The 10,398-nt window shown below is 46.0% G+C and overlaps 1 long non-coding RNA gene across 2 annotated transcripts; it reads right to left on the bottom strand.

Annotated features, from left to right (window-relative positions):
- Positions 1-342: 342 nt before the first annotated feature.
- LOC310667191 lies at positions 343-10,037 on the bottom strand. 2 transcript variants are annotated; one of them, XR_014506190.1, is made up of 3 exons: positions 9,568-10,037; positions 7,816-7,907; positions 343-828 (listed from the first exon to the last, which is right to left on the bottom strand). It is a non-coding gene; the product is annotated as an uncharacterized lncRNA (long non-coding RNA). The 2 variants fall into 2 exon arrangements; XR_014506191.1 differs by lacking the exon at positions 9,568-10,037 and adding an exon at positions 8,004-8,079.
- Positions 10,038-10,398: the final 361 nt, after the last annotated feature.

The following is a 10,398-nucleotide window of genomic DNA, read 5'->3' as shown; positions in this document are numbered from 1 at the left end:
TCCAGGAGGTCAAGAAACAACTCTCCCCAGCCCAGAGGCAGAACCAAGGAGACTCCACAGCCAGCCAGGCAGCTGCCCCTGCTGATGGACTCCTCTGAGGCGGAGGGGCTGCTGCAGGCATGGCCGGCACTGAAGCCTCCGGCTGCGTCTGTTTGCTTTTTACGAAGCACCTGCCTCAAAATGCGATGTGCGCATGTGACAAACAGGCGTCTGAAAACAGGTGAACAAAGCAGGTACCCTCAGCAAAGAGATGGGATTGACCGCTGCCCCTTGGTTTGGGGTTTTGTTTTTTTAAAAATACTGTTTCTATTTATTTTCAAGTTACAGAAGATAAATTTTGAGAAAACAATTGTTACAACGGTAAACAACAAATAACTTGTTCTGATAAAATTACACTTTTGTCATTCCATGAAGTAGAAAGGCTTGGAGAAGAAGCCTTGGTAACTCTGCCCAATTATTCAGCTGGGAAGCCCACCTGCCTGATGCCTAACAGAGCGGTAACTGGGGTGCCTCATCCTTGGGTAGGTTGAGAGGCTGTCAGTGTTTTTCCGCCTCCTGCCTCATGTCTGTGAAGCCAGCACAGCTGGGTTTCAGCCGCTGGGTGAGCAACGCCAGCAGTGGGCTTAAAACAAAGCAAAACTGCAAGCAGCCTTGAACCAGTGGACACATAGACAAACCTTCCCAGCTGCAGGGGCTGCCTGGACATGAGGAGCTCCCTCGGCTGGTGGGGTGGGTGCTCCCGTTCCTCCTTTTGGACCATGGGTGCTGTGCCTGTGCAGCTACTCGCGCTTGTTCCGGGATGCACAGATTGCTTCTCTCCCACAATTCCTGTTTATAAGGGAGCAAGTTCAGTTAAAATCAGCTTCAAAATTTAGATTTTGTATGTGTGATTCCCAAAGCAACCAGTAGACCACACTAGCCAATCAACTCATACTTTCAATTTTAAGGCATGATTTAGCTTTTTACAAATATTTTGCAATATTTTTGCCATCTCATCCCCTCAATCCACCCTCCCTAAAAAACCAGCAGCAGATAAATTGATAAAGGAAACAGAATGTTGCTGCACCCCGTGGAAGATAAATTCTTCTTTTGCAGGAAACAGCACTCCTAACTTTTACTCCTGGTGGGGGGATGTCAGGAGTGTGCAAGGGAAAATTTCTTGTGGTTGTTATTTAAATACTCATTTTCAGGACTTTTTTCCAGCTGGAACTCAGTTCCAGCACCTCTCAAGTGAGGGCCATTGCCATTCTAAGAGAACAAGCGTTCATGGTGAGTTCTGGCACCTCTTTTTCTATCCAATCCAAATAACTTTATTGTTCTAGCCATTGGCCATGGCAAATTTGAATCAGAAATAAATACAAGCAAAAGGAGTGTTGCACCACAAATAACGGTCTCTCTTTAGATCTCAGTCTCTCTCTTACAGTTCACTGCTATATTGTCCAGGGTTTCCTCTCTGATCTTTTGTCCACCAAAGCAAAAAGGGTGACTTTAGGAGTCACTGAAGCGTTGACGTCGGTAAGAAGTCATAGGCCCAAGGATTAAGACCTTCTGGGAAATGATCTATAATGAAATGAAAAAGGTGTTTAAATACACCTTCCCGAAGAAACCAGAGGCCTTTCTCCTGGGCATGGTCGGCCAACAGGTGAAAAAGAAGGATAGAACCTTTTTTATGTATGCCACAACAGCAGCAAGAGTACTCATCGCACAGCACTGGAAGACACAAGAGCTACCCACTCTGGAAGAATGGCAGATGAAAGTGATGGACTATATGGAATTGGCTGAAATGACCGGCAGAATCAGAGACCAGGGAGAAGAGACGGTGGAAGAAGACTGGAAGAAATTTAAAGACTATTTACAGAAATATAATAAGATCAATGAATGTTAGAATGACATCAGATTGAATGTAAATGGCTATTAGTAAAAAGTTGTAAAATTAAAAGACTCAGTACTTAAGATATTAAGGAGATTACGTAATATTAAGATACCAAATTTAAGATAAGGATCAATTAAGACAGAGGGAAGGGATTTGCTGATTAAATATAAGATTTGGAATACAGTGAAGGGAGGTATGGGGAAGTCGGTGAAATAAGTGAATGCAAGAAATATTATGAAAATGGAATTGTTTTTATTATTGCTTTTTTCTTTTTGATGTTTTGTGTTTTCGTAATTTTGTATTTTTCTGCTTTTTTCTGTTGTTTCTTTTTTGTTTTATTTTTTGTGTAAAAAACTTAATAAAAATATTATTATTTTTTTTTAAAAGAAGTCATAGGACCTTCTCTGCCAGGGAGAGACATCTTTCCTGTATGGATGGTGAGATGAGAAATTGCCTCCTGGGTCCAAGGTATAGTGGGCAATGTAGTAAAGAGTGCAAGATGTCTTCCCCCTCTGGTCAGGGCTGTAGCTGGGGGGTGGGGAGGAAGGCCCTGCCAGGGGCGCAGGTGAGGAGGGGGAGTAAACGTGGCTAAAAAAATGCCCATAAATATGTCTGTAAATAAAAAAATTGATTACTGCCTCATAAGAAAAGGTTTTTAATAGCGGGTCTTTATATGATATGCGGGCGCCCTGTTTTCCCCTATTTTCCGTGGCTAGGGGGCGCAATCTGGACCAGGGGGGCAAGATCACCTGCCTGCAGTTGCCCACATATAGAGTCTGTCTTCGTACGGTACCCTGTTATATCGTCCGTCTAGGATGGCAGACAGCATAGCTTGAAAACACAGCTCAGCAAAAGCAAATCTAAGTGAGGCAGGCTGGAGATTCAACAGGTAAGTGGGTCTAAAATGGACCGTTTTTAGAAGGACCTGTTTTTCTAGAAACATAGCGCTGCTTATTTTGTTTACTTATCTTTGTGAAATTGTGTTTGTTTAGTTTTTCATTCATTCAGTTTATACTTGTTTTGCTCTTCCCATTTGTTGTCATTCTCTTTTCTTTTTTAAAACAATCGTGTCAGATAATTAGGGGCATTTGGGGTAAAAGTGGGGGGAGGCAGATGCCAGAGCACCCACCCACATCAAATATGCTCTCTGAGTCTGACACCCACCCACACTCACAATGCACATGGGAGCAGGCCCCATGGGCCCCCCTGAGCACCCTCTGCAGCCGGCACCTCTGGGGGGCACCTTTGGTCCAGACTTGCACTGGTGCAGAGGCAAACCCCTCCCCCGCCCAGTGAATACCAATCAGTCCCCCAACACTAATCATTAAGCAATCCACTTCACAAAGGGTGATGGCATAGCCGCTGGAACAATCCTTCAGCAAGCTGCAAAAAATATCCAGGGAATCACCTGCATTAATTTTGAAAAGGTGTTTTAAATGTGTTATAACACTGTGACACCAGATGGCACTGTAGAGCCCCTTCTTTCAGCAACATGATTCCCCATTATGAGGTTTAGGATGTGTTTTCCTAAAACATTTTTTGATGTGCCTAGATCCAGCCAAGGTCTCACTTTAAAAAACTGACAGGGAATTCCCCAACTCTAAAAGTTGTTGTTCTGCCTTTTCCCCATACAGGGACTCAAGGTGGCTTACATAAATTAAAAGCTCACAGATCAAAACACAGAGAGAGCCAGTGTGATGTAGTGGCTAGAGAGACAAACTACGAAACCAGGGTTGAAATCCCCACTGCCTCTCAGCCTGTGGGTGGTTGTGGGGATTCAGTAAGGAGGGGGAGACCCACATGTGCCGCCTTGAGCCCTTGGGGAAAAAGGGGGGGTATAAGTGCAATCAAGCAATGAATCAACTTTAAATGATGATCGTTACAAAGCAATTAAACTGTAAAAGAATTAAAACAAAATGAAGAACAAATCTATTAAAATACAGATAATAAAAACAGCACAGCACTATTAAAAGCCCTTCCCTAAAAAAGGGGGGGGGAAAGAACACATAAGAGGGAAAGTGTGTTATTTCCATGTCATTCCTGCATGTCTGGTTAGATCCTTCTTACAGAAACCTGAGGTTTGTGTGCGTGCGCATATGTGCAGAGTCCCAAGGTAGCTGCCTCTGTGTTTCCAGCTGATTTGGGTAGAAACTGCCTCCTTGACTCTCAAGAGCTGCCTGTGAATACTGAGCATGGAACAGCGAGATTATCGCAAGCTGATGTCAGAGCAAAAGGATTATCTGCCCGGTGATGGATAGAGCAGGACTGATAACAAAGCCAGCCAGCAACTCAGGCAGCATCTCCTGACGATGCCACCAAGGGGAAAGTCAAGATTATGCTGGCTGAGAGATGATCAGAACAATGGATTATAACCGCTTTTGCAATCAATCTGTCCTCCTCTACCTCGGATGGCTTTTTAATTGATTGATTGATTGATTGATTGATTGATAAATAGGTGTGGGGAAATGGTGTGGCGCTCTGGGCTCAGGCCAAGCACAGAAGGTGCTTTTCTGCAAGGGTGCTGAGCCGCTCCACATCCAATGCCTCTGCCCCCCCCCCCCCCGCCCTTCTGCCACCAGCTCTTGAGCTCAGAGTGTGGAACAGGCCCTCCCCTCGCTGTGTTTCATGCATACAAACATGTCAGTCTGCTTCCGCCAAGACTCAGCATGGCAGGCTACATACGTGCCTGTCTGTTAACAGCATGTTAGTCTGAAGGGCTGTTAAGACATCCGGCATGTCAGCAGCTGCATCTCAGGGCTCTTGCTTCAGCAAGCGGGGGGGGGGGGGAGGAAGAAGCGGCTGTTTCTGAAGGCCAGAAAGAGATTGTTTTGTTCCTCTAGTTCCTGGCAAAAGTCTCCTCTTTTAACAGTTGAACAGCTGACCAGCAGAAAAATGAAGGCTTCTTTCATTTTTCCCCTCGAGGTGCAGGCAGAGCATTATCAGAAAGAATAGAATGCTACCAATTTAATATTAAATGCCGAATGTTTCCCTTAGATCCCTCTCTGGGGCGGGGGGATGCTTCACATCCATATATTTTTTTAATCTTCAGGTAGAAGGGGCTGCTTATTTACTCTGGTTTGGGGCTATCCAATAGTAAAAGGTTCTTAGTCAGTTTATAAGAATTGTTTAAACCATCAAATATACCAATGAAATCATACACTGTTCGGTTTCAAAATGCATTTGTTTCCTTTGCTGTAAGCCACTTTGAGCACATTTTTTTCGTGGAAAAGTGGCATACAAACACAGAATGAAACCACTGAGAGAGAGTAGAAGGCGAGTTTGCTCAGGACTCACAGCCACACCAAAAGTTCAACAGATCTTAAAACATCAATAAATATCTATAATCAGTGCTTTTTTTCTGGGGGGGACGCAGGGGTACACATACACCTAAACATTTTCTGAAACTAAATTTGGCCTCATTGAGGGTCAGTATTTCAATATGAGTAGGAAAATGAGAATACCCCTAAACATTTTTGTTGGGGGGGGGAGCACTGTCTGTAGTCATTAATGATTAAGATTTGGAGATTTAAAGCTTGGGGGAATCCAAAGGTCTTCTTCATGTGAAGTTGACAAGACGGCCATGTAGGTCCCTGGGGAGCCCCTCTTTGGGTCAGGGAGGGCATTCCATGACTGGGGCACCACCACCAAAAAGTCCCTCTCTCCAGGAACTGCCACCACATCCCTCTGCTAGGCCTCAGGTGAAGTTCTTGAGGCCAGGTAGGTACAGGTGAGAGGAGACATCTGCCTTCCCCATTCATTCGTTCATTCTCCACATGCCCCACTCTCCTGAAGTGAATGGGGAAGGAATTGTCATTGGCACATGTGTTTATGGGGTGCCCCACACATGCAAAGAACCTCTGGGGATCCGTCAGTCACTGAGTTACGAGGGTCTGCCAGTGCCACACTTAGTTGGGGGGGAGGATTAAGCCGGACAACAAAGTGTGGGCTCTGCATGGCATGCTCCTCCTCTTCAGGAGCTGGCCCTCCTAAGGAATACTCCATTCCATTCCCCCTCTCCAGAGTTTTCTGTCCTTCCCACCCCCAGTCCATCAGCACTGAGTGGACACTGAGTATGCTCAGCCCTCATTGGGTTTTCTTTAGTGGACTCTGTCCCCCTCCCCTGTTGCCATTGTTCTCTTAAACATTTCTTTCTGGGGTGGAGGCATTTTCCAGACCTTGGGATTCCCCTGAGCCTGCTCAGACTTCCCCCTCTTTGTCCCAGGACGGAGAGGTTTGAGCTCCATCTGGACCAGCTCAGTTTGCTCTTTGTCTAGACACCCTTGAGTTAGCTTGGTTCACTGTGTGACCATCTCCTCCTGGCAGAGAGGTTGCTCCAGCCTTGCCACTTTGCCAAAGAAGGGAGGCCGCCAGTCAGGAGTTTACTGCTTGTGGGCTGAAAGGCTAAGGAGGCCGTCTCGCCTCTCTATGTTCTGTGTTTTAAGGAGGGCCATCAACCATCTGAAGAGTCCTCAGCTGACCATCTGCCTTTGCTGCATAAATCAAGGAATTAACTCCTATTGCCAAACTCTCGGTATATTGAGAATCAACGTCTCAACAAGGACTCTATACTGGCAGGCTCTGTTGTTGGCATCCGCCTGTCTCAAGAGACAATGGAGTGTGACTCCACTGCTTTAGCAGCATGGAGCTGAGCTGCCCAGGGCGCAAGCCTGGCTAGGGCCTATGGAGGTCCTGGGCTGCCCATGTGCTCCAAAGGAAAGCAGAGCAAAATGTCTGGCACCAGCTCAGATTTGCACACACATATCCCAAGTGGGCTGCGACTGCCTCTTCTGCACTTTACGTTCAAAGCAGTTTCATACAACTTTAAATGGTCATGGCTTCCCCCCAAAAATCCTGGGAAGTGTAGTTTGTTCAGAGTGGTGTAACTGTCAATCCCTCTTTTCAGGGAATTCTGGGAACTGCAGTTCTGTGAGGAGAATAGGGGGTCTCCTAGGAAGTCTCGGCACTCTTAACAAGCTGTGCTTCTCAGGAGTCTTTGGGGGGCGTTTGACGTGCCCCCGGAGCACTTCAGGTGCAGGTGAGTTGAGCTAAAGCTTGACGTGAGATGGGAAGCCCAGAGGCCTGCGATGCCGCTTCAGTCCCGGGTTCTGCCACACCAGGTCACTGAGGGATTGTTAGAATTTTGCATACCATTCTCTTAATCATAAATATTTACCACTTATGACATGCAACGCTGGGGCCATCATCTGCAAAAGTCTGTAGTAAAATCCTCTAATAAATTACCAGGGGCGTAAGCAAACGCGGGTGATTTATAGAGTGGTGTTTGTCTTTAATAATGTTTTGTCTTAGATTTTGTCCTAATTATAAATCATTTGCAAAGACAGCTTAAAATATAAGCAAATCTTACATCGCATTCTTATTATCTACTTTATATCTCAGAACGCAAGATTTACTGGGGCGCATTCTGGGAATTAAGCAAACTCAGAAACTAAGTAATAGAGAAACACAGCAAAAATTATAGTTTTGTCATAAAAGTTTGATTGATCAATGATTATTGTAAAACTGTGGTAACTACGCAGATGCCAGCATAAATCTGCAGTGGGACGCGATTTATTACACAAAATACTATATTTCCCCCAATTTTGACCATCGCATTAATATGGGCCTGACAGATTTACTGTGGTTTTAGCTTAATTAACTCTATTTGACTATATGTACCCTTATAATGCATGTTTCCCAAGGTGTTTGGCTTACAGAGGCTGCTCCCCCTTTTTGATTGTAGTTAAAGAAATATTTAATCCTTGCTATAATTCTAAGCCTTTCCCCCCCCCCCTTTTGGCCTCAGAGGGAGCTGCATATTTGTGCTGTGTTTTTTCAGGGTGGGGAGCAGGCGCAGATGAAGGGAACAGGAAGCGGGTAGATCCTGCAGTTTTGTATTAGACAAGAAGGACATCCTTCTTCTGCCCACAGCTGACTGCACACACCTCAGAGGAGCAGTTCTCTCAGGGTCTTGGGGGCAGCCATCTTTCTTCCTCCCTGCCTCCAGGAAGGGGCTACAGCCTGAGGACTTTCTGTCCTGTAAGCAGATGATAGATAGATAGATAGATAGATAGATAGATAGATAGATAGATAGATGATAGATAGATAGATAGATACATACATACATACATACTGGATACTCTGAGCAGATTAAAAATGTTTAGAAAAATAGAGGAGAAGGAAGGCAGCTCTAAATGTGCCTGTGGGTCCCGTGTCTGCAGACCTGCTGAGCCAACCAAGCCATTTCCTTTGTGAAGGTGTAAGGCCGCAGCTGACCAGTGAAGTACAGCCATTTATACTGGAAAGAGGCTACCTTGTTGCCATAGAGACAAATGGGGGGACCCCTTCACCTGACTGGAAGCAACATCACCTGGTAAGGTGTATAGGTACATACATACATACATACATACATACGTATGTATGTAATTTTATTTTATTTTTATGCCGCCCTTCGACAGTCAAAACCATGCTCAAGGCAGTTTGCAACATGGAAAAAATAGGAACTACAACATAACAAAAGTAGTCATTTATTAAACATTAAAAACAAAACGATTTGCACATAACTCACAACAAAATCTAAACTAAAGATACAAAAAACCAGCAGCAACAACTCCCCCCCCCCCCCAAGACCTCAGGTAGAAGAAGAGCCGGTGCCCCAAGTGCAGGCACTGCCTGAGTTTTGGGGTGCGGGGGCTCCATGCCAGGGGAAAGAGGCATGTTTTGCTGTGTGCTGGACTCAAGAGCTGTGACTAAGGCTCCCCTGCAACCCTGATGGGGAGGCGAGATCTGCTGGGAGTGTGGGTGTTGTAAGCTTCTCCATCATATTGTGTCTATAAATGAAGCCGTATCTCCTCAAGACACCACAGTCACCACTGACCTCAATTCCAAAGAACCCCGAGTAAGAGCTGGACCTTCTGTAGTCTCTCACCACTCTGAGATTGGGGAAAACAAGTGCATTTTCTCTGCAATATATGTAAAAGTGTGTGGATGAAAGCAGAAGCAGAACCGGCTGACCGGCTCTTCCCTGAGCAGGTGGAGATGCAGCATGGTCACGTGTCTCGTGTAACAAGCTCCACGGAAGCATTTTCCTGGGAGAAGGGCTCATAATTGTTCTGCCTTCTATTGTTGCCTCCTTGTCTAGAACCGTCTCGCGTGTGCTGCATCTCCCGGCCGAGATTCTGTGTCACTGGTTTGGAAAGTTTTGAAGGCTGCTGGCAGCCCCGTTCTCTTTGCCAGCTTAGGCCGTCCCAGCCGGGTGGGTCAGCTTCATGGCCTGACCAGGCTGCCCTTAAGCACACTCCAACAAGTCAGGATACTCAGATAATAATAATAATAATAATAATATAATATAAAACTGCTTATAATTGTGACAGTAACTCACTAGGCCCAAGCTGACATGCCTCTAATTGCTGCTAAAATTGTCACTGTCTTCTAAAGTGCAAATTATCACCCGAAATGACAGGAATAATGAATGAGTAACTCTGATGTAATGCAACAATTAGCCCTTAAAGACACTGTCTAATATGCTAATGCTGAACACCCACTCCTCATTATTAAGTGGCTGATAATTATTTAATTATCTATCTGCCAGGATGATTTACGTGGTTTGTTTAGCTGCAGATGCAGGGCAGCCACATTCCCCGTCCGGGGTCAGGGCTGGCTGTCCCTTCCATTGGGCAGCATGTCCGATTCCTCACCTAGTGTCCAGCTGCCTGGCACTCTCCCTAATCGCTGGTGTCAAGCGAGCCTGCAGAAAACCAGCCGGGCTCTACCTGGGCTCCCAGGGCCCCCGCAGCGTCCGAGCCGGAGGCACGTCAGAGGTGGCAAGGCCTCTCCTTTGTATTCTGTGCTGTCAGGGAGATGTCCCTCTCTTGGACGGGTGAATCCCAGGAAGTTCCAGGCAGCCGCAGCCGCAGCCACTGGGCTGTTTCCAGGCTGGTGCTCTGAAGCTCAGAAAGCCTCGTTGCACTCGGGATGTTTTCCTTCCCTTGATACTCCCGCCACCGCCTGCCTCGTATCACGAGCAGAGTCAGGAATGACGGTGGCAGCGTTGGCAGCTATGGCTTCCCTTCCCAACACCCTGAAATTAATTCATGCCAGGCAGGGGGAGTGGTAGTTACACTGGCAGGGGCAGAGTTGCAACCAGGACACCACACACACACAAACCCAACATGCCGTGGCTTCAGATCAGAGGGCACTGGGCTTGGCAGCCTTGGGGGCAGTCTACCTCCATTCCCTGGAGGAAGTGATAAATCTGTCAATTTAGGTTTCTTTCACTTTCTCATTTTCCCAGTCTTAAATTTGCCATATTTTCACATCCATTTCCTTGGGGGGGTTTTTAAGTCCTCACAAAAAAATTATCAGCCTTTCAGTGTTCTTTTCATAAGCAATTTTGTCTTATACACATTTCCCCTTTCTTAATCTTATTCTCACCAATACATGCATTTTTAAGGCGCAATTTCCTCCCAATATTGACTCTTTGTTGGCTCTTGGCGACAGCATGATAGCAAAAGGCAAGGCCCTATGGC

The sequence above is a fragment of the Podarcis tiliguerta genome (assembly GCF_965153285.1).
Source record: "Podarcis tiliguerta genome assembly, chromosome: 16".
Lineage (NCBI taxonomy): Eukaryota > Metazoa > Chordata > Lepidosauria > Squamata > Lacertidae > Podarcis > Podarcis tiliguerta.
The sequence above is the reverse complement of the archived record's forward strand: the minus strand, read 5'-3'. Positions and strand labels throughout refer to the sequence as shown.